Raw genomic sequence first — 25,483 nt, 5'->3', positions numbered from 1 at the left:
TCTAATAGGTCTTCCGCCCACCCCCACCCCCCCACGCACGACATGTTTTCGTGCTGCCATGCGCCGCCGACCAAAACAACCCCTGGCGCGCGAAATCATGCTGGATTTTGTCTAGAATGTCCTTTTCATGCTCGAAAAGACATTTCAGCGCAAACATTGCGAACATGAGCTGGATTTCGTGGCAACGCCCATGCACCGGGAGTCACATATCTTAACGCAAGGTCAGTTTCAAGGGCGTTTTGATGGCGAGCGGGCTCATCGCGACATCTCGTGGAGGCCGCGGAATCTACGGAACGCAAGCATTTCAATTCTGAAACTTTATGGATATAAAGTTCTCATAAACCTTTGATGCGGAATGTGCATTGACATATCCAAAGGCGGGCTTTAGATTTTCAATTCCGTAACATTGTGGGTTTAATGTTGTTATAAACTTTTGACGCCGAAGGTACATCAACTTTTCTAAAGTCGTACATCGGACCATACAATGAGACAGGCCAAATCAACACACTATCAGACAAGTTGACAAAACACGCAGCCAGGTCCGATGAACGAAGCGTTGTGGTGGTTCATTGTGCCATCATGTCATAGACAAGAATATCAACATTTTTTTCACTCGCGCCAAAGCATCCATGTCAAGACACTAAAGCCAGCAAAGGTAAATTCGTTCTTATTTATTTTTCTACTGTGATTTTTATTCGCGACGACACATTGAGCCCCTTCAATTTTCTTCTTCTCGATACCCGCGGATGCCAGAGCCAGCCGCTCTAGATCGCATGCGTTTTTCTCGTGTTGCCCCGACCAGCACGCGGCGCACTTCAATGCGCGTTCGTTTTTCTCTGGCCGAGTGGATTTTGGCTTAGCTGGCACAGTTTTGGGCGCTTTCTGGCTAGCAGACCAGAAAAAGAAACAATGCATTGTCGCTCGCCGCCATCACTGCGCGGACTCGACGAATTGCAGCGCGTTCACTTGAGTGCAACATATCCGAAAAATTTTGTCTCGCCGGTGTAGGATACCGAGCAGTATGCATATGGTTCTCTGTGGACCAAGCGTCTCGCGTTTTCTTCGATATTCTTTCGGTAGCCACATTAGGTGCTCAAATTAGGCCTTCCATTGTGGCCTTAGAAAACAGACATTGTTGCGGCGCAGCAAATTGTCGCATGGTGAAAGCTCGATTTTGTTACTTCTTTTGTGGACAGTAATGGGCCACGGGACGCTTCAGTAGCCGGATACTCTTATTATATTATTCAATTATATTGACACTCCAGGCGCGATCCTGCCGTCGCCGTCGCCCTCATGTTCCTTATAAAGTCCAAGGGCGGTAACATCGTGACCGCCGGCCGCATGCTATATGTGCGAGTGAAAGCGTAAGGGGGGTGGGGGTGGCATGGCTGAGCCGATGATGGTGGCTGTCTCGTGCGCGCAAGGGAGAATAGGGAGCAGAAAGTGCGCCGCCTCCTGTCGCGCGCGATACGTCAGTCGGAGTGGAGGGAGAGGTTGGCTGTGATCTGTGAATCTGTGGTTGCGCGACATGTTTATTTGCCCTGTTTGACGCATTATATACAGTGAGGTTTTCTTAGATAAGTAGATTTATTGGAGACTTATACGTATATTTAAATATCTTGTTGCGAGGTTTTGTGTATACGTGCAGTGAATTTTGTTTCCAGTGACACTTCTTTTGCCCGTCTGTATCTTCGCGTTTGTATATTACATTGTATCTTCGCATTTCTAATGTACGAGGGCGAGTCAAATGAAAGTGAGCCAACCCATCCCGCGCAATATCGGTTCGGTTCATTATCTGCGAGGCATGCGTGTAGCACAGAGACATCTCTCATTTACAAAAGTGACACACAGGTGTGAGTATAAAGGTTATTTAATGCTCTCACACATTGGGTTGAATGTGGTTGCGTGACGTAATGGACACCCCAGAAGTTGAACAGCGTGGTGTCATGATGTTTTTGACAGCTAAAGATGTTTTCCCAGAAGAAATTAGTCGCTGTATGGCTGCCGTATACGTTGAACATTGCATTTCATTGGCCACTGTGAAGCGTTGAATGAAACGGTTCAAAGAAGGACGTGAAAGTCGCAAAAGACGATCGAAGACCGGGCCAAAGCCACTGTGCAATCACCCCCAACACAATTGCAAAGGCTGATCAGACAAGAACGGAGGATAAGCATCGATGAATTGTCAGGGCGGTTCGGGTCACATAATAATTCATGAACATCTCGGTTATCGTCTCTTGTGTGTGCAATGGATGCCCAAGATTTTGAACCACCGCCAGAAGATGGAGAGGTTTGGCGCTGCTTAGACTCATCTGGTCCGGTATCACAATGAGGGTGACGAATTCTTGTTTGCAATTGTGACTGGGGACGAATCATGGTGCCGCTACTACGAGCCTGAAACACGACGGCAAAGCTTAAAGTGGAAACATTTGAATTCAGCACCCCAAGGAAAGCAAAAGCTATCATTTCTGCCGGCAAGGGATTGATTTTTTTTTTTCGATCGTCAAGGGCCCTTATTGATCGAATTTGCTAAACCTAGAGAGACTATCAATCGTTTCCGATATTGTAAAACGTCGCAACGGCTGCGTGTCACTATCTAGAACAAACAACGTGGAAAATCGACGAACAGGGTCATCTTATACTACGACAATGCCCGTCCCCACGTCTCTGATGTGGTTAATACAAAACTGGCAAAGTTCAAGTCGGAAACGCTGCAACATCCGCCACACAGCCGAGACCTGTCGCCTTGCAACTTCCACATTTTAGAACATATGAAAAAACTGCTCAAGGGAACCAGATTCGTGTCGGACGATGTCGTGAAAGGTCAGTTACAGACTTTTTGAAGCAGCAATCCAAGAAGTTTTATGAGACGGGAATCACGCGGCTCGTTAGTCAGTGGGACAAATGTCTAAATGCTTATGGAGACTACTTTTAAATGAAGTACCCCGTTGGTCATATATTCGCATCGGCTCACTTTCACTTGACTCGCCCTCGCATATTTTCCAGAACTCCTGCTTTGTATATGTGCCCTCTGGTGCGACTATAATTTCGGGCACAATACCAATATACAATACAATACAATAATTCCAATACACGACCGGAGACAGCGAATCCTGCGCAATACATTGTAACAAAGGACAGCGTCATTGAGATTTTTCCCTGGCCATTGCATATCTACAAAAATCTAAACAATGTTCTTGAATGACAGAGAGAGAGAGATGCAAATGAGAGAAAGGCAGGGAGGTTAACAAAGTTTCATTAAAATATTTGTCCTCAACAGGTTCACTTCATGGCCTTTCATTTTTCATATCAGCGGCATGCACTGCTTTGCTGGTTTCAAACTGATATAGTTCTAAATTTCGTGTGCTACTTACTTTACTTATTAAATTGACAGAAAGATGGAAGCATTCATATCACTTATTTCGGGCACAACTTTTGAAACCTAATAATATATTGTTTTGTGAAAAAATACATATTTTACTTGTCTTGACAGTGCGTAGCGTTCAAGAATTCGTTTGCAGCATCTTTGGCAATGGTAATGCAGTTATTAATAATGTATTTGGTCCCTCGAAAAATTCGGTTTAGAGGAGGCCGAGCTGCAACGTGTGCACCCCCCCCCCCCCAATTTATATTGCTGGCTACGGCACTGCCCGCAGCATGTTTCTGAAAAAAATGCCTCACTTTGGTTTTTGAGCAACTGCCTCTGACTGACCCCGAAATCAGGAGATTCTTTTTGGTCATTTTAGTTCAGGCTATGAAGGGGAAAAATATTTGTGACAAGCCTTCAAAAGCATTCCCACAAACTAAATTAAATACAGGTATGCGACAACACCGCATACTTATTTCGTTATAAAATCCCCAATATGCCAAAATTGAAAAATATAGCGGCAATTGGGACATGTGAGAGACGCTTGAAAAAAAAAACAATATCGAGTTCTATAAAAGATTTATAGAATGCCCGCAAAGGACTGGTAAATCTAGCACTGTAAAAAATATGTTGCATTGTGTTATTTCAACGCGAGAAAATTTTGCCTATCTTAAGACCCATGTATGGTCATCTCAACGATGTGTATCGTTTTAGTAATAAAATAAAAATCCCATTCATATTGAATTCTGAACTCATTCATTTTGTCAGAATAAAAAATAGCGACCCAGATTGTGCCTTTATTTCGCCTCTTTTTAGCCACCAAAAGAGTTGAGATTGAGTTTTCAGGGCTTCTGCATCCATATTCTTACTACGGTCTGTTGAGGTACACAGAGCACGTGAGAGCACGTATACAGCAAGTTCTTAAGTCCTAGTCTGGAAAACCTATTTCTGGCATTGATTTTTAATTATATCTGTTATCTGAAGTACTTCCCGTGTACATGAACTACGCACCAGCCGAAAGCGCGATCACGCCACTGCAGCGGATGGGCCAGCTGTGCATGTTCAGACGAGTACAATAGCAAAACTGGTCCAGAATATTTTTCACTATCACTTATATATTTATATTAGGCATGTAAATATACCTCCACACTGCGCATCTGTGCCTACTCTACCAACACTTTTTTTTCACACACAATAAATCTCAACTAATACGAGGTACAAAAATCTCGTTATCGAATCGCAACATGCTGCAAACGTTAAAAGCGCGTGGTATAGAGATGGCAGTTTTCTACACCTTAACCCTGGCACTTTGCGTTTCTGAGTCCGTTATCATCAAGTGAACAAAATCATGAAGAAGGACGTATACAGCCTCCCACGGATAGACGATACGTTTGACCGCATCTGTAATCTCAAGTATGTTTCGTTGATGGATCTTAAGACTTGCTATTGACAAATCGAAGTTGACGAGTGAGATTGAGGGAAGACCTCCTTTGTCACACCGGACGACCTCTATGGGTTCAAGGTCATGCCATTTAGGCTTTGCTCAGCGCTTGAAACGTTAAAACGAGTGATCGACACGGCGCTCACCAGCTTGAAGTGGCAGACCTGTCTCCTTGACTTGGATGAGTTCATCATGCTTGACACGAATTTAGATGGTCAACTTAGGTGGCTTGGGACAGTATTAGAGGCGATCAAGTCATCTGGATTAACCCTGAAGCCGGAAAAGTGCCGCTTTGTGTGCGAAGGAATCCAATTCCTTGACCACGTCATAAACAAATGGGGAGTCCGTCTTGATTCACAGAAGGCAGTTGTCATTGCCTACTTTACGTCGCCTGCCTAGAAGAAGGCAGTACGTTGATTTTTTTATCCGTGCGCCCGTTAACGGAGGTTGACAGGAAACGCCGCAGGTCAAAGCACTTCAACAACCTAAATACCGCCTTCAGTTACCGACGGCACTCGCACAGTTCGATGAAGACGCGGAGACAGAAATCGACACTGGCACAAGTAGCGTACGACTCGGAGCCATGCTTGTCCGCAGAAAACACGGACTGGAAAGGGTTATAGCTTACGCAAACCGGCCGCTATCGACGAGAGAAGCCAAATATTTTACTACGGAAAAAAAGTGTCTTGCTATAATTTGGGGTACAGCAAAATTTCGACCTTACCCCTAGGCCATTCAAAGTCGTAAGCAACCGCCATGCCTAGTGTTGGCTGGAAAATTTCAAGGACATTTAAGGCCACCTTGCACGGTGGAGCCTCAGACTTTAAGAGTTCGACAGCACCGTTCTCTACAAGTCCGGACGGAAACACTCCGATGTCGACTGTCTATCCTTTGTCCATGTTGACGCACTGCCGCAACGCGAACAGGACGACGACACTATCCAAGTAACAATGAGCGCAGACGACTTCACGGAAGAGCTGCGAGCAAACACAGAATTACGAAGCCTTGTCGAATACGTGAAAGGCAAGGCCAACTTTGTCCCTACGGTACTTAGGCGTGAATTTTCTTAGATTTTGCTGCAAAACTACGTCCTCGTAAGGAAGAATTTCTCACCAGTCCGTGTCAACTACATTCTCGTTGTGCCTTCAGCACTGCGGCAAAAGGTACTCTGGGGCCTTCATGATTATCTAACGGCCGGACACCTCGGGTTCTCCCGTAAGCTCGCTAGGATTTAGCAGAAGCTTTACTGGTCCCGCGTGAACGTCGAAGTCACCCATGACGTCAAAACAAGCCGAGATTCCAGTGACACAAGATATCACCAAGATCAGCGGCATCGCTACATCCAATCGAACCTCCTTGGTGACGGTTCCAGCAGATCGGCATGAACTTACTGGGGAACTTTCCTCCGTCAACATCCGGGAAGTGGATCGTCATGGCTACCGAATACGTGCTACGCCGGAACGAAAGCCCTCCCAAAGGTAGTGCGGCCAAAATGGTGAAATTTTTCGTCGAGAATAACCTACTACGAATTGGTACCTCAGAAGCCCTCATCATCGACAGAGGAACGACTTTTACGGCGGAGCTTACACAAGCTATTCTGCAAAACAGCTAAAATTACCGGAAGATAACCACTTACCACCCGTAGACAAATGTTCTAACGCAACATCTGAAGAGGATACACTTCAGATGTTGATACTCGTTCAGATACTTCAGATGTTCAGATACTCGTCGACATCGAACACAAGAGGCGGGTTACCGACATTCCGTACGTAACCTCGGCTTAAACACGGGAATTCAGGAGACAATGCAGATGACGCAGTTCCAGGTGGTTTAAGGAAGGAACACATGTACCACATTCCACGCTATGCTGCTGCACGTCAGCGAGAAAGACTATAATAGAGAGTTATATCATAAGAAGCCAACAAACGTTGACACCAAGGACAACATAGGGGAAATTACTTGTGGTTAATAAATGAAATAATAAAGAAACGATAAATTAATGGAAATTAAAGTGGATGAAAGAACAACTTGCCGCATGTGGGAACCGGACCCACAACCTTCGCATTTCGCGTGCGACGCTCTACAATTGAACTACCGCGGCGCCGTTTCCCCATCCACTTTCTTGGGTATTTGTGTGTCCTAGTAGAACCCTGGGAGTGTTAGCCGGCGCCACCACTCACATACCTTAGCGGCGTACGTGGAACGTCCTTTTGCCGCAGGCGTCACGAGAACGTGATCTTTTTGGGTGAAGGCAACTGGTCAATAAACCCACAGCACACATGCTACCTGAAGGCATCAATGTTACCGGATTCGAGACCCTCGTTATGTAATAAACGAGAAGAAAGGGTTGCGAAGGTTGTGGGTTCGGTTCCCACCTGCGGCAAGTTGTTTTTTCATCCACTTTAATTTCCATTAATTTATCGTTTCTTTATTTCATTTATTAAGCACAAGTAATTTCCCCTGTGTTGTCCTTGGTGTCAGTGTTTGTTGGCTTCTTATGATATGACTAATAAAAATCGGGCCCCTCGGTTAACCCCCTTTCTTCTCGTTTATAATAGAGAGTTATAGCTCAACTGGTTTACGGGTCAGCGGGCGAGCGGAGACGCCACTGCGCATGGGCGGGTACGATGGGGCGGCCAGCGTTCTTGCGGAGCGGGCCGCTCGCTCGCTGGTATCGTCTCCCCAGCGGAGCACGCGAAGCGCACCAGCATTTTAACGCGATAGCGTTGAGAAGCTCCTGTCGCAGAAAATTCTGTGTTGCCGTCGAACGTCGTTTCGGCAAAAAAGATTTTACATACACCCATACCCAAGCCGTCCATGTGGAACAAGGAACGTACTGAACTAATTGTATTTCTCAAGCTAAAATACGTACAAAATCCTGAAGTACGACTTACACACAACCTACGGACACGATGGCTCTCGGATTGTAGTTTGAATGTACAAGAAAACATAATTCTGTTACGCGGAAACTCAAACAAGCCCCTTTTCCAGCGTTTGTACAATTCAGAGACCGCCGACGGCGTTCGCCATTTACGAGCGCCGGCGCGTGAATGTCTTGCAGTCCACGTAGCGGCGCGCCCGCTTCCTTGATGATGATGATGAAAAACGTTTATTTGCTCTATTTTGCAGTGATTTTTGCGGCTTCAGATGGAGTCTTCCATCTTCTCTCCAGGGTCGGTTCCCCTAGTCCAGGGCTCCGCTGAGGGTAGCTGCCCTGCGTGCACGCTTTACTAGTCCTTGTTGGACTTTCAGGATGTCGCTGGATAGCATCCTCTCCCACTGTTCCGCACTCGGGTTTTTTATTATGGCTAGCCCATCTGTTTTCTGGCAAGCCCATGTGGTATGGTATAGGGTTGGTTTGTCTCCACACCACGGGCACTTGCTCTCGTACTGCGTGGGGTAGATCTTGCTTAGCATGTTTAGGCACGGGAATGTTCCCGTTTGTAGCTGTCGCCATGCTACGGCGTCTTCTCTATTTAGTTGTTTGTGAGGGGGCGGGTATTTTCGTCTGATGCCTCTGTAGTAGTTTAGTATCTCTGAATAGCTTTGGGCTACCGGCTCGGTTTCCTCAGCGGGGTCGGGATTGTTGGATGCTCGGTTTGTTGCGTGCCCTCGAGCTATCCTATCCACCTCCTGATTTCCTTGAAACATTTCCAGATGGCGCTCGCCTCCACCGCGTCGCGCCCCACGAAAGAGGCGGCGTTTCTACCACAAAGCCCGCCTTCGTGCATAGCGTTCTCCACGAGCTTTTCCCGGTAAACATTATGGTTACATACGTTGCAGTTACCGGGATGCGGGAGCAGCAGTCAGAGATTTTTGAATGCAATCGTGTTCCACTCTTAAAGGTGAAGCATAGCGTCCTCCAAATTTTTTTCAAAACAAACATGTCGACTACCTGCACGAACAGCGGTATGTCATCGCCGTCATCTTCAAAGGCGGCGCTGGCTCACCTGACGAGTTGAAGCGAATGGCCGCGATCGAGAACCTTAAGCGACCTCACTAATCTTTTCACAGTAACTCCAACCTTGTTCGACTGGTGGCGCAGCAAAGCGCTCCGCTCCGCTGCAGTTTCCGCTCACCCTCTGGCCCATAAACCCGCTCAGCTACAACTCCCTGACATCTCGATGTCAGTGCCCGCGTCCACAGTGCCTAAGAAGTCCGACAGGTCGCCCGCCTACGTACCAAGAACCAACAAAGGATCGACGGCGAACGCTACAATCTTCGACGACGCTACGTGGAATACGAGCCCAGCGACTGTGTTTGAATTTGCACACCACGTCGACGCAAGTTGAGTGAAAGACTTCTACAATGCTATTTTTGATCAGTCAAGATGCTTCAGTGTTATCATGCACTACACTATGAGGCCGTGCTCGACGGCTTTACAAGATCGCAGAGGCACCACACACGACTCGAAGTCGCTCACGTAGTGTGCCTTCAGCCATTCTACGCACGCTCGAGAGTTCTGGGACTTCATTTCTTGCTTGCTTTGTTATGTTGTTATCTGTACGCGTATTTTTTTCGCTTTCGTGTTCTGTTCGCAGCATCGGGACGATGCTTTTTAACGAGGGGCGTTGACATGCGTGCATTGTTGATCACTTTTCCAAGGGACTACATTTCACCTGCTAACAATTGTTAAAATTATTGCTCGACGTAAGACACGCCTTCATGTATCTGAGCTTTCCAGAATGTTGTCAATTCTACAGCGAAATAACCTTGTTTCTAACCTGATTGCTTGGCAGCAGTACACATTTTATAGAACTAACGCGAGTACTTGCGACAACGCTGGATTGTGCAATGACCGATGTGTAAACAGCCAACGCGTCTGACCGTTCAATCAGATTTCGACAATCGACAACTTGTTCTCGCTGCTATAGTTGTGCTTGAGATTTATATGCCTTTTTCTGCACAACTTCGCCCAATAAAGAGTTAGCGTTTGAAGTCACGCCTTTGACTGTGTTTCTTTCTTCACCGTCAGGATCACGTGACAATGTTGGTTTAAAAGGCTTACCTTTCATGTGCTTGCGTTTCAGCCGCAACGTAAGTCCTGATCGCCAATCCAGTCCTCCACGCCAACGGAAAAGACCTACAAATTCCACATGCCTTTTGCATAGGATATGTTCGGGACCGGTAAGAACTGGTTTTCCAACCTACATAACGTCTAAACTTTTAAAAGTATTTGTCAGTTGATGGTAAGAATAAAAATTGCTATCTCTCTCGTAATCGATAGTAGATTTAAGCATGTAATGGCAACCGGCAAAGCAGATTGGTTGGAGCTAACACTAGCCACAATCTTAAAATGGATGTAGTGCATGTTGGACACGGCACACCACACCACACCGCACCACACTGCACTGCACCATGTTGTACTGTGCACTGGTCCATATGCACGCTGCACAGCTAGAAGAAGAAAACCGGCTGATGGCGGCACGACAGGCAGCGAAAGGCACCAGGGAAACAGAGCGCGCTGCCCAGCTAGAAGAAAAGCGCCTGAAGAAGGCGCCATCTCTCGAGGCGACGCAAAACCCGCGCCGCGGAACTTACGGGCGGGTGGCGTTAAAAAAAAACACAGGCAACCCTGTCTGAGCAACAAAAGATAACGGAGACGTATGTGGTTTTGTTATCTGCCGTTTGAACGTCACTAATGAAAATGACAAATAGAACTTCAGCGTAATAGAAGTTACACTTTGAGTGATATTGTGAAGAATCATTAGGAATACTTCGAAAGCAATATTTTTTGTAACTTTTTCGGGCGCTAACTAGCGTATGTAATGCGGTCTTGTACAAATGGTTGGGGCCAGAGTTGCAGTATCTGCAACATCACGGCGGCAACAAGTTCTTGGCAGCTGTCCGCTCCGCGGCTCAGGCAGCCAAGATGGCGGCAAAAGGCTCCCTGCTGCTCGCCAACAAGGTCGTAGCGCTGGAACGCATGGGCACTCCAGTGGTTTATGTGACGGTCTATCGTCTTCCACCCTGTGTCAGTGACGACGCCATGACTGCTGCACTTGCACCGTATAAGAAATGCCGATGCATTTCCAACGTTGTTTTCAAGAGCAGGACGGACATCAGCAATGGCAGCCGACTGGTCAAGCTCGAGATAGTAAAACCTCCACCGAATTTCATCGTGGGGACTGGCTTTCGGGTAATGCTGGAATACAAAGGAATGAAGACAGTGTGCTCCAAGTGCGGAGCAGAAGGTCATTTTGGGGCCACCTGCACATCAGCTCGATGCGCCCGATGTGCCATTTTCGGCCATGCGACTGCAACGTGCAACGCGCGTGTGTGTGTGTGTGTGAAGTGATTTTAGGAAAGGAAACGGAAGAGATGAGTGCAGCGCCGTAACTGTCTCTCACAAGCGGACAGTTGCGCCATGCAGACGTTGTAATGGCGAGCATGCCACTTTTGACTGTGTGTTGCCACGTTCGTATGCTGCTGCAGTGACACCAGTGACGCCCGCCCAGCCACGACTGGGAGAGAATACACCTGAAGAGGCAGCACAGACGCAAGCCACAGATCAAGTAGGAAAAGAAAGTGCCCCAGAGGCACCGACGCCAGCGTCCCCCGATGCCAGCGACGCTGCGTCTTCTCCCTCTACTGACGAAGAGAGCAACGAGACGCCACCTGCCACAATGGTGTCGTCTGCCACGGAAGACGACGAGGAGCCTACGTTAGACGCCCAGTCTACGCTATCACAACGGGAACGGCTCCTTCCATGTGCTACAACACCGAACGCTAGCGAGGACGCGGATGGACGCCATTGCGGCCTCCCCGAAGTCTCGGCCAGTCCGTCGAGGATCACGCCGGTTGCCAAGACAACGACCGCGCTTGCGAGTGGTACTAGTACAGCGGTGAATGAGAGAAGCACGCGCTTGCAAACAGCGTCTGAAGAAGCCAAGAAAATGCTCTCTTCAGAGAGATCTACGTCATCAGAACCAATGGCGACACCCAACAAGAAATGCAAGAAAATGCCACGAGACACCACTACCATGGACGTTGTCTCCGATTCGGAGACGTACTAACAATGGCGCCTTACACTGCTTCTGCTGCCCGTAAGGGCTGCTTTTCCTCTACTCCCCGCTACGAAGCTCAGGCAGCGTTGGCGGAACGGTGTTGGGCGCAGACATTGCGTTCCCGCCCCTGTGCGAGCGCCTGCAACCTCGGTATTTTAGTAATCAGCTTGCTTCCGACTAACTTGTGTCAAGAACATGAGCAGTGCCCGTTTCGCGTTCGCTGCTGTGATACTCCTATGTCATTGCTGACTTTGCCGTGTTCTGGCTGTTGCACTGATCAAGTACGCCGATTCAGTTCACAACTAGCTTGTGGTAAGCCATTTGTCTTAGTCTATTTCTGTACGCAACTAACTCACCACGTATTTGCACATAATGACACTTAACGCACAAGGATTTCGTAGCAGAGATAAGCAGAGAGAAGTAATTCATTTCGCCCGCGAGAAAAAAGTCGACCTCCTCTTTCTTCAGGAGTGTAACTTGAGAAACAAGCAGGAAGTTAAAAGATTTTGTGATGAATTTTCTGTTAAAGCTTATTTTTCATATAGCCCCGGGAGATGTCGTGGTGTAGGAGTGGCGGTTTTTCGTAGGGTGCTTCTACATGGAAGTCACTGCCTTATTGACTTGGAAGGCCGTGTAATAACCTTTGATTTTTTCTGGGGTGAGAGGAAACTTCGGGCATTGAATGTCTATAGACCCGCCGTACGGTCAGACTGCAATGACTTCTTTGCGAGACTCTCCCCTTTTTTGTTAGACAACCACCCATTCTTTATCGTTGGCGCTTTTAACCCCATGCGCGACTCACGAGGGCCAAGACAAAACGCTTCCAATACGCACGCAACTGAATTATCTCGTATAGTGAAAGAATACAATTTATCGGATGCCTGGGTCCATATGCATGGCGGATGTTGTGGCGCCACATGGCAGCAAAGGCAATCGCAATGTCGTCTAGATCGAATGTATTTCCCCCCTGAATTAACAACGCAAATTGTCCAGTGCAGCACCCTCGATCTCCCCGCGGACGCCGGGTACATTTCAGATCATCGCCCATTCGCTGTCGTATTGAACCTCGAATGAAGGCCAGGTGAACGCACTGATATGTGGAGACTAGACATTGCTTCTTTGCGTGACCAGGCGACTCTAACCGAACTAAAAGCGTCAGTAGCTACAACAGTTTGCGATTATGAATGCAATATCGAAGCGTGGGATACATTAAAGGAAAGGTGGAGGTCAGTATGCATAGCAGCTAGCAGGAAACGAAAAAGAAAAGAGACCGAACAGCCTTGTGAGTGCCTGAGACGGATAAGAATAGTACGACACGGTGACCCGCAACCACAGTTAATGCGTGAATACCTAGATCATCAGCGTGAACGCTACCATAGACTTATGAGCTGGTACACTCGCACCTCTGCAAAGGCGTGGATGACGAACAGGCCAATTTCCGACCCTGAGGTACTGCGGCTGGCTCGTGCGTCCAGCAGGAGGCAAAATAGCAGCTCTTTCATCGAAAGGGTTATAATAGAAGATGGCGCAGAGGGCGGTGCGAGGCGAGATATCGAAAGAATTTTTTGGAACTGGTTCTCAGGCGCATTTTCGTCGGAAAAGATTTACAATGCAGAGCTTTTGAGTGAAGAAATTTCGGACTTTTGCGCTAACCTACCTCAAGTGGAAGATACAGAAGGGCAGAATTTATTGTCTCCAACAAATCTGCAAGACGTTTTTGATGTTATACGATCTATGAACAGCGGATCAACACCCGGTCCAGATGGCTTACCAGTCGAATTTTACCGGTCTTGCTGGGAGGAAGTAGGCACTGCCTTAGTATCGCTCCTCAACGGCATTCTTGCGCGGGAAGGTATTCCTAAATCGTTTAATCGGGGCCGCGTAATGCTCTTGCCAAAGCCAGACTCCAACCTTGCAGAACCCTCATCCTGGAGGCCTATAACGCTGCTCAACACAGACTATAAAATATTCACAACCCTTCTTGTAAATCACATGAAAATGTTATTGCCGAAAATAGTCAGTGTACACCAAACATGTTCCGTGCCGGGTCGGAGTATATTTTCGTCTCTCAACTTAACACGTGATATCATACAATACACAACAGCGCGTGAAGCTTCAGCAGTATTAGTAAGCTTGGACCAAGCCAAAGCGTTCGACCGCTTAGAACAGCTGTACTTATTTGAGGTTTCACGATGCTATAACTTCACTGAAGAGCTTGTAGACATCCTGGGGATGTTGTATTCGCGAACAATAGCTGAGCTACTGCTTACCAGCATTTTAAAACCTAGATTTGATGTGACAAGGGAAGTGCGGCAAGGTTGTCCTTTGTCACCGATATTGTTTGTGCTTGCGATTGACCCGTTGTTAAGGCGGTTTAGCGAGAGCCCGCTCGTAAGAGGTGTTCCTATGCCGGGAACCGGGTGCATAAAAGTATCAGCGTATGCGGATGACATCACTTTGTTTTTACGGGATGGGGACAGTCTTGTAGGGGTATTTCGTATTTATAATCAATATGCTTCAATGTCAGGGGGCAAAATAAATATGAGAAAATGTGAAGCATTAAATTTAGGTCGCGCCGAAATAACGCTACCAGGGGACATTAAACAGACCGAGCTTATGCAAATACTAGGTATCAAATTTTGTACAAGTGGTGCTTCACCTCACACGTGGCGAGACATTGTCAGCTCCATTAAAGAACAGTCGGAAGCAATGACTCCGTCGCCACTGCCGCTGGCAGAAAGGGCTTTCTTCATTAAGAACGTATTGTGCAATAAACGGTGGTTTGCTGCAAGGGTAGCTCTCCCGCCGTCACCAACAGTACGAGTAGTAAACTCACTTATTTTCTCATGGTTCTGGCTAAACAAGTCGCAATACGTAGCGCAGCAATTCTTGCGTCTGCCAAAATCCAGCGGAGGATGGAGCTTGCCGTGCATAGTTACATTCGGTAGGCTGTTGTGCACTAAGAGTACATGTGATCTACTTGATGATGAGGAGTACCCAGGTAGGCCACTGCTCCTTTATTGGCTGGGCCATTACCGTCGAACGCTTATGCCGCAGGACTGATGTCCGCTTATGCCGCAGGATACTGCGGTGTTGGCGGTAACGCCAACACCGCAGTATGCGGCGGCTGCGCGCTTGCAAAGCCAGCTTGTACAACTAAGAATTACAAAGTGGCGTGCGACACCAGTTTCCAGAGTTTGTGAAATGTTGTGTGAGACAGCTGTACCTCCACGGACAGCTACTACACAAACATGAACAGCCGTGCTTTCACCTGATTTGCCCTCTCAAGTGAAGGGTTTTCATTGGCAATATCAGTGGGGCATTCTACCTACAAGAGACAGGCTTGAACGCTGGCATATGGTAGCGAATGATAAATGCATATATTGCGCACAGGGACCAACGCGCATGTAGCAAAGGACTGCGTTGTAGCACGCACCTTCTGGAAGTTAGTTGCAAGAATGTTCGGAATATTCATCGTGCGGCCACCACCGCGCCGAGATCGGTTTGCGAGTCTCGTCTACTACAGCGCTAGCTACGTTTTGTGGTGCTTCCGCAACATCGCAGAACAATCTCAGCAGTCAAATAAGGCAATATACCCCAGAATGCGTAAACTACGGTTGGTATTATCAGGTCATCTTGAAGAACAGTTGTTCCAACTCGGTGAAGCCGAGTTTCTTCGCCGCTGGTCTACGCGGTACATAACCGTCTCGCGAGGTAAATTCTTTCTATAGTCATAATAATGCTCAAATCTGTTGCGTGAGTTGAGACTGTATATGTATGTGCGCCGGGTATCTTTCATAAATTCGAGGTTGACAATAATGCTTTTGTGTGGACGATGAGTTTGGTAGTGTTGTTGTGTATGGCAAAGCCAGTGTCAAGCAGACACCATTTATTATTTCATTTGCTAATCTGTTTTATTTACGTGAAGAATGATGTATTACATGTGCTGCACTTTATATTGTACTTTTCGTTCATACCATAGTTGTAAGTGTGCCTACGGGTGAATAAATTTCCTTGTCAGCAACCTGCCCGGATGTTTATGTTTAAGTACCCAAATAACGGCTCTGGTTTTGGCTCAAGGTCATTTGAAGGTCACCGACAACGGGAGCTAAAAGCGTTTCATCATGAAAAAGTTGGAGTTTCGCCTGGTAGGCGAAGTATCGACTGAGATAGCAAATTAGCAGACAGCCATACGAAATAACGATAGTATTTTATAGGCCATATCAACTTGTAAAGGTTCGCTTGCTAACTAAATTAACAAGCATGGTGTCAGCGTGCACAGCAGACATGAACACATCACACTCAATGACCGCGGACACTCGCTATCAAAACGCTGGCGTGAGGAAACAAGGCAGCAGCAGCGAGCGAAGTTATGTCCGAGCTTTCTATCGCTTCAACGCAAAGTGAGCGCCGAGAACACGCAGCACGCACAAAGCTACGAGCCACCGACGCACCTAGAGTCTGCCCTTAACGCAGATTGCTTTTAAGATACGGACGCGCGACCACACGCAGCCGTTACATGCGCAGTTCCAGCCGGAGTAGAACGGCCCCTCTCGCCCCTCCCCCTGGTAACTCGCAACGTCGGGTGCCTCGCGCGCGACGGAGGACGGCGCGCTCCCTCTCCGCTTACGTCGGTATTTCACGGGCGCGATTGATCCGCGATCGTCGGCTCCCCTCGCACGTTTTCACTCACGCACACAGCGTAGGGCGCGCGGCGACGTTGTTTCCCCGTTGAACTTTATACGGAACGATCACGGTGACGGCAATGGTGACGCCGACACCGATGGCAGAAATTCACTTGCGGTCTTCATATAGTTGCTATCGCAATAATAAGTACCAAATTAGGTAACCTGAGGGCACTGACGAGGCACTGAAGTGCTTTGAGAGAGTCTCCTCTTTTTGTGTGAGACATCGAAATAGGCCTGCTCACTGACGCAGTTATATGCCTCGACCTGGTAACTATAGAGCCTAATCACCGCGCGTCCGTGGGGCGCTGCTAAGTCTTGTGCCGTGTTAACACGTCTTTTGCGTGCCTCAAACGACCTACGCTGCCTCGGTTTACAACGGCAGCGCACGACACCGAGGCGGCACAGCAAGCCGCTGTTCCTTATTGTTTCGGCGTTTTCCGCCGACCGCGATTGCGTGAACGGTAGGAAACTTTCGCTACAACCTAAAAGGACATCTAGATGAGGCGTATCTATTCTTCCAAGCACATTGCGCCTTCTCCAAAAACTACGACCACTTCCATACACAGCGCGTACTAGACGGCAATGCTAGAAATCGTATTCCAAGACCTAGCCGTACGTACTTCCAGCCGCTGTATTCAATCAACATTACTGCCGTTCACTTCACGGTGTTTCTCTTTTTATATTGGCAATGGCTTCGAAGCCAGAGGTTGTCATATTTTAGGTTCAATATTAAGTTTTATGGTGCGAGATCGTTACCGTATTGTCTGCTTGAGTACTCCTGAATGCGTCAATTTTGCAAAATTTGTGTATGCCCCCTCACAGCTTCCCCTCACAGCTTCCCTCAAATCTTCCCTGTTTGAGCTTTTGTAGTTGCTTACAGAAAAGACGCAATATTTTCGTCCCTCGTTTACATTGTAACTCGTGATGAATCGTTCATCTTCATACATTCTTACGCAACACGTGTACATACCTCACTCTCTGAATATTCGATAAGTGTCATTATCTCTTATACAGGACTGTGACTCCCAGTGAGCTCCAAAGAATTCGGGCCGGCTTTAGTGGAGACCAGAAAATAAGGCTTACAAACGCGAGAGAGTGTCTACAAAAGTTACGGTGCTACCTTTCTATCTTATTTTCCCGGGAATATTGTGTTTCCAAAAAAGAATCGCGAAATATTTCTGGTACAGCAAAACCTTGATTTGAGTTGGCGATTCGATATTTCATTCCTGGGTAGTGGCGCAAAGAAAGAAAGACAAAGGTAATCTGGGAGAAAAGTAGCTACAGTAAAACAGAGTTTGCAAAACGCTATTAAAGAGTGGTACATCAAATTTTTCGAACATTCTCCACTCTGAACACAAAACACTGCGAGCTGATTACCTTTTAGTACAAAGATCCATGAGAGAATGCCACAGTTGTCAATCCACTAACTAGTAATTAGAGAAAGAGAGAGATGCAAATGACACGTGAAATGCAGGGAGGTTAACTGTACCATAGATATCTAGTTTGCTACCCTGCACTGGGGAAGGGGCAAGGGGCAAGGGGAGACAGAAAGATAAAGAAAAGCACGCACACAGAAAGAGGGAAAGCGCCGGCTCATACGGTTTTCACACCAGAAGGCGACGAAGGTGCTACTGAAGTTTCCCCGGTCAAGCGACCTCGTTGAATCACTGTGACACTTCCACGTACTGTGAAGTAGCCTTACTCAAGAGTGCACGCGTAGAGAATATTTGGCATATTAGAAAAATGCTTGGCTTATCATTCTGAAATTGCACGATATAAGCTCTAGTGCTCGTTCAGGATTCCTTTCGGCCATCTAGTGTACTTTTAGCGCGCACATAAATATAATGCGGTTGTCACAAGGTGCACGTTCAATCGCAATAGAAAGTACCCGTGTGACACTCGTACAAGTAAGGGAGCGTATCTGAATGCCACTCAGATCGGATTGCGCCCACCGCAACCGAACCAACGTGGAGATGACGTGTCTGGTTTTAAAGCAACAAATCCCTCGCACAACGCATGCACCGTTTGTTTATAACCAGAGAACAAGCCCGCAAAAAGTATCTATACCAGTGGTGGCGAGACAGGCACGTGCAAAAAGCCGTAAAATCCACAGCGTAAGCTGTTATGTGCTCATTTCAATAGCCATTTTGGTTGGCCATGTTGTACACCGCCGCCGGCGCTGCCCCCGTCGCCACCGGTATGCGTCGGAGCTATAGGCAGGTTCCTACCCACTATGGTGGATTGGCCTAGAAATGCTTGGATTTGTCTTGAGGAAGAACAATAACATTAATCCGTTGAATAAAAAGGGCTAGAATGAAAAACATGCATGGCATAAAGAGGAGACCAAAAGACCAATATAATCATCATTAGCATCATCATCATCATCGTATTGTGTCACTTGCCACGCGATGTGAGATGCGCGTTGCGTAACGTCGATACGTTCGCATTTTGCAATGCAGTTGCATATTATTACACAGGCGGCATTCCATGTAGCAGTTGCATAGGCAGGGGTACAAGGTAGTTTGTGTTTCCTATGAAGTGTGTGGCTCCTTTCAACAATGGGAGAGTGGCCAAGAAATTGGCGGATTGTCTTGAGGAAGAAAAAGAAGATTAAGGAGATGTATACAACTATTCTAGAATGACTTGGCTAAGAAAGGGGGGATTGTCTTGGGGAAGAAAAATAAAATTAAGGAAGGAGATGTATACATCAATTCTAGAATGAAAAACATGTCTAGCATACCTCATTAAATGAAGAAAGCTAGGTGACTGTTTGTCACCCCGCCATTCCAAAGGGAAGCCAATAAATCGTAATCAGTAGCAGCAGCAGCATCAGCATTGAATTGTGCCAGTTGCCATGCCATGTGACAGGCGCACCGCGTAGCGTCGATACGTGCAAACTTTGCATTGCAGTTGCGTTTTATTCAACCAGGTGTCCCGACATCTAACAGTTGCGTGTGACAGTTGGCTATTAGACGTGGTTAACCCAAGCAGGTTAGATGACTCTTTGCCGCCGCCCCGTTTCAAAGGGATGCTAATAAATCGTCATCATCAACAATAGCAGCATCGTATCGTGCGACGGGTCAAGGGATGTGACATGTGTGTCGTGTAGTCTAAATACCTGTCTTTAGTCTTCCGTACACGTTATGGCCCTTCCTCACAAGGTACGAACCCCGGCTGGAGAAGTGAATCATAGAGCTATGCGCGCGGTTGCAACCAGGCGGGCTCAGCAGACCGCTGTGCAGAGAGAAGAAAAAGCCGCGTCTCGCCGTCAACAAAGGGTAGACAGTTCAGATAGTCCTCGTGAAAAGGACGTAAGGAAACATCGCTACGACCCTCTAGTGTTTTCTGCCGAAAATGGAGCTCCTAAGGTTCCGCGCCTCCAGCTTACTCTGTGACTTTACTGAGTGTGCCGCATCGGTCTGTGACTTTTCTTCAGTCAAGATCCGCAGTAAAAAGGGGGCGTTGCAAATTCTGTTTTGCCGGTCGCAGAGGAAGTGATCGCAGAGGAATGTCGGCTGCCGCAAGCGTTCGTACAGTCCAGTAACCGGCAAGTGCAGAAAGGCTTTTGTGGCCTTTCGCATGCAAGAATGCATTGGCTATTTTCCCAGAATCCTTTCCTCCCAGAACACTACTATCTATGTGTGTGAAGTGTGCAAAGCCGGTCACGTTGTAAAAGTAGAGAGATTGGGGAGCTTAGCAGAGCGTGTATGTGTATCATATAATACGACTAACGGTGGTCTGCTCCGGACCCCCGTCAGTTCCACTTCGCTCCTCTATGGGCAGGACATGTGTCGAGTGAGCTTCTGAACAAGATTTTAAATCTTGGTGAACGCAGTTTAAATCATGGATCCGGGATCTCCAAGAAGTACGACGTAATTCTAACGCATTTCTCTCGTATTTAGCACTAAATTGCCACTGAATTTTTATACTGTGAAGCTTGCGTAATTAGGTAAGTAATTTCCTGTTTATATTGCGTCATAAACGAGGCCGCATGTATTGGCACTGCCGATAGGAATAAAAGTGGGATACTTTCCATTTCCACTATGGCAAAGCTAATCACTGTTGGGACTCAGGGTAGCGTAGCCCATCGTGGTCAACCAGTTGTTGGGTTTCGGGTGTCCGAGCGGTCATTATTTTCCAGTGGCTGGTGATGTGCCAGGTGCCTCGACGTCGAGAGGTCTGGAGCGATGTCAAAGGAATGAGAAAAGGGATTATTTACATTTTAGCAAGTTCAGAGTTTGCATGTACTGCTACGACTAATAGTACGAGCATGATCAGGAGCCCACGTGCACGTCCGAGCCCAAGTATGAGTTGTAGCACACGTTCGCGTCCGAGCACACTTTCATCGCATCCGGATCCGCGTTTTATACCGTTTTTTTTTCCTCTTTCGCTCGTCAAGGGAACTCACTGGCCAATCACAAACGCCGAACCGCTCACCACCTCCTGTCTCCAACGTCCCACCGTTGCAAGCTCTCTTGTCTCCAACGTACCACCATTGCCGCCATTTCCCTGGGAGTCCTTGACAATGCCCCTGTCATCAGATGGTGGCCTCTTCGTGACGGTCAATCTGTCACCTGCGCGGCAGTAGGATGGCGGCGTTGTTCTCTTGAAGTGAACGATGGAGCGTTAACCGCACCCGACACAGCTGCACTTCTGCCGGTGAAGCATTCTTTGCTCCTAGGAATCACCACGCACACCACGGGTCAGCTCTCGTCCAAGCGGGCCCTTGTTTTGCCTTTCAGTTTTGGTTACGCTGATTTAGTATGACGCTTATACATCAATCGTACCAGCCGATTCTTGAACGTTGACAATAACGGGCAACAATCAAGTAAACTTAGGGACAAGGAAATTGCGAAGAGGGATCTTTAATTCATTCACGCAGCCGAAATTCCTCCCGACCAGTTTACTTTTGCATAGAGCAGGTCTTGTTACTTTCTAAACGAACCATCCAAAACAGGATGAAATCTAGGCCTCGGTTGGGTATATTCCCTGATGAGAGTATTAAAAAGCATATGGATGGGCACAAGCAACTTTTTAATTCGCTTAGTATTCTTTGCATACTTCAGACACTTCAAATCTATCTATCTATCTATCTATCTATCTATCTATCTATCTATCTATCTATCTATCTATCTATCTATCTATCTATCTATCTATCTATCTATCTATCTATCTATCTGTCTGTCTGTCTGTCTGTCTGTCTGTCTGTCTGTCTGTCTGTCTGTCTGTCTGTCTGTCTGTCTGTCTGTCTGTCTGTCTGTCTGTCTGTCTGTCTGTCTATCTATCTATCTATCTATCTATCTATCTATCTATCTATCTATCTATCTATCTATCTATCCACAAGGCATACGCTCGTAGTTGTGATGCCGTCGTGGTCATTTCAGCTTTGTCAATTTGCTTTCGTCATTCTGCCGTCGTCACGCCTTCTAACCCGACCCAGTTGACCAAGTTGTCTAATAGCTCGCGCCACTATAGGAATGTACTCATGGTGGTGACATCATCGTGATCGTTGCGTCGTCATCATTCGAGCTTCGTCAATCGCTTCTCGTCATGCGGTCATCGTCACACGATCGTCGTTATACAGCATTCGGGATGGAGCAGTCGTTACGCCGTTGTCATCATACGCTCGTCTTCATCCGATTGTTCTCATATCGAAGTCATGCCATCGTGATCGTTGTGTCATCGTACAGTCGTCGTCATGTATTCATTATCATGCCCTGGTCGTGATGCCATCGCGTTAGTTGCATCGTAGTCATTCTAACTTCGTCATCCGACTCTCGTCATGCCCTTGCCATTATGCGATCCTCGCCAGACAGTCGTCGTCATACCATTACCGTCATGCCGTCGTCGTCAGGCTGTCATTTTACTCTTGTCATGCTGCCTTCGTCGTTCCATCAATGTCAATCCTTCGTCGTCATTCTATCGTAATTAGGCTGTTGTCATTCAATCGTAATTACGCTATCATTGTGAGGCATCGTCTTCAGTGTGTCGTCGTCAGACAGTCGCCAACATGCATCCGTGGTAGTACTGTCGTCATCATGGTGTAGTGGTCATGCAATTGTTGTGACTCCAGCTTCATCATTCGGCACTGATCGTGCCCTCGTCACCACATCATCGTTGTCATACAGGTTTTCTGATCAAGTCATCATCATGCCAAATCGTGATATACTCATCGTCGTCATCCCATTGTCCTCATATCGTTGTCATGTCACCGTCGTCATTGTGTTGTCATCATGCAGTCATACATATGTTGTTGCACCATTGTGGTGATGCCATCATGGCTATTCCATCGATGTCATTCTAACCTTTATTTTCGGCTCTCGGCCTGTCGTGGGGGTGAAGCCATTGTCGTCATACCATTGTCCTGTCGTCGTCGTCGTCGTCGCGCTGTCGTTTTGCCATCATCATCTCTTCAGTAACATCACCCTATTGTCGCCATTCTGTCCTCGTCATACCACCTTCTTCAATCGAGCGATGTCATTCCTTCGTGATTCTGTCGTAAATATGCCATCGTCTTTCAATCGTGAATGTGCCGTCTTTGTCTTGCCATTGTATTTACTGCGTCGTCAACAGTCGCTATCATGCATTTGTTAGCAATCATTGTTGTCATGCCGTCGTCATTGTACTATCGTCGTCATTCCAGCTTCGTCATCGGGTCATCGTCATACACTTGTCGTCCTCTAATTGTCTTCGTGTCAGCGTCGTCATGCTGCCGACGTTATACTATCGTCATTATTTAAGAACTGTCATCTCAATACGGTCATGCCATTATTGTCGTACCCGCTCTGTCGTTCCATTGACATTATTATTCCTTCTTCGTAATTCCATAGTCGTCAGTGCGTCCGCATCATACAGTCGTAGTCATGCCGCCATGCTCATTGGCGACCTTGGCAAGCGAGTGCCATGGAAAGAAGGGATGATACCGGATTTTCTCACGTATAGCCGAAGTAACAAAAGACCCAGAATGACAACTACAGATGGTAAATAAACTTGGTTTGAAAAATAAGACGTATCGCTGCATTGCTCGAATGCTAGTCACATTGCCATCGAAAGTCACCATGACATGAGTTCTGCCGTGATTTCTGTTCTGAAACAGCAGTTAGTATTATTTAACGGCAAGAGGCAACATTTGTGAACAATCGAAATAAACCAAACCCCTAATATCGTGGCATAAAATGACCGCGTGCGCACTTGCCCCGCCAAATTGAGGTCACGGGATCCAACTTTCTGTGCAAGAACAATTGCGGCACAGGCACTTGCAGTGGTTGCCCTCGTATCGAATAAAATAAAGAACAGCTGTAAAAGCCGTGCGTGATTTTCTTGTGCAAATTGACCTGAACAGAGCCCTGTGAACAATAATATTTCTACAGCGAAAATTTTACTGCACATTATATGACTCTGGCTTTCTTGTATGATTTCGATTTTTTGTGTGTTGGTGTGATGTTCTATTTGATCATCTGATTTTATTTCAAGATAAATTTTCTGCTTTAGTGACTTCACGCGATTTGCTGTTAATTGAGGTACTCAAGCATGACAGAGACTAAAGGTTGACAGTGGTCATGCGCTGAGTCTGCTTTACGCGTTCATACATTTGTACTTGATGTCGAGTTCTTCGCATGGGTCTTTCCTTCACTATAAAAGATTGCATAGAATTTTGATAATTTCCTTTTGTCATTGATATTGCTGTCTTGTTTAGCGGTCTTACGATCTTGCAACAGCAGTTCTGGCAGTAGTCAAACTTCCCATGCTGCTGCAGGTAATAAACCACTACAAAGCATGAACTTCAGTCAATATTTCTCCGGGAAACCAAAGTAGATACGACTTAACACTAATACATATTATTTCTCCGCAGCTATACGAATTTATAATACTGTCTCTCTCCATTCCCAGTGCTTTCGTTTTTCGAATGGAAGCCATACCTGCCATCCTCCGCAGTGCCTATGTGTTGTCACCCCGAAATTCGGTCACTCGAACACTGGAAACGGGACTTGTGTTCCACCGCCAACGTCAACTATGGGTAAATGACACTAAGCGGAAATAAAATAATGAATATTTTTCCAGTATTTGAGGCTGTGACTGTGACCGTCTTATGGGTAACCTCTGTCGACAATACAAAACTCTCCCTCGTTCATAATATATTTAGTGTGTGCACGCGCACGTGTGTACGTGCGTGTGTGTGAGCTCGCGTTGTGTGTATGTGCATGTTTGTGTAATGAGAGACATTGGCAAGACTTAAAGAAAACTTTTCTATACGGCTATGTTTGGCAGCTGGTCAGCTTCTCTAGCCAGCGTACACTGTTAGTAGGCCAATCTAAGCTATCACGTGGTCTAACTGGCTTGACTACTATAGCAAAAAATGAACAGTGAGTAAACAAAGTAATGCTTAGCCAGCTTTTGCTTCAATAGCCGACTTGCCCTTACTTTTTTTTAAATGAGCTATGCGCTGCAATCACACGTTGTGCTCTGCTACCACAATGTTCTAAGCGTTCTTATTTTGTTGATTTGTTTGTTCGCTTCTTCTTTTTGACTTTTTAGTGATGTTAGCGCGACTATAGAAGCTCTCAAAAACGTAGAATACCAGCTTCCACAATGTCATGAGAGACCGAGATTATCTATCAAGTTTATATTATATTCTAAGGGGATGTGGGTGAGGGGGAGAGTGTGTAGCACGTGCATGCTAGGGGTGGTATGAAAGCAAATTCTAACGTTTATTTATTTTATTTCATTTATCGATACTGTTGGCCGAAGGCTATTACAGGGCGGTTTCAAGACAAACGAAACAAGATAGCAGTGCTGCCGCAGTCTAGAACACACCAAGTAAAGCATATACAAAGGAAAAGGACAATGCAAAGCAAGAAGAAGCAAACGACAAATTACATCAGAGTGGTATCAAATGTACCACAGCCGCTGAATTAATCATGTGCATTACAACCAGGAACATAAGTTAGACAAATTACCATCATTAAAGTAGTAGCTATGT

At 46.7% G+C, this 25,483-nt stretch overlaps 1 long non-coding RNA gene across 1 annotated transcript; it reads left to right on the top strand.

The window, feature by feature from the left end:
• Nucleotides 1–9,844: 9,844 nt before the first annotated feature.
• On the top strand, nt 9,845–24,566 carry LOC140216426 (uncharacterized). Its single transcript, XR_011893093.1, has 2 exons — nt 9,845–9,935; nt 24,394–24,566. It is a non-coding gene; the product is annotated as an uncharacterized lncRNA (long non-coding RNA).
• The last annotated feature ends 917 nt before the right edge of the window (nt 24,567–25,483 follow it).

The sequence above is a fragment of the Dermacentor andersoni genome, chromosome 3 (assembly GCF_023375885.2).
Source record: "Dermacentor andersoni chromosome 3, qqDerAnde1_hic_scaffold, whole genome shotgun sequence".
NCBI lineage: Eukaryota > Metazoa > Arthropoda > Arachnida > Ixodida > Ixodidae > Dermacentor > Dermacentor andersoni.
Note: the sequence above shows the minus strand (reverse complement) of the source record. Positions and strands in the feature narration are given on the sequence as shown.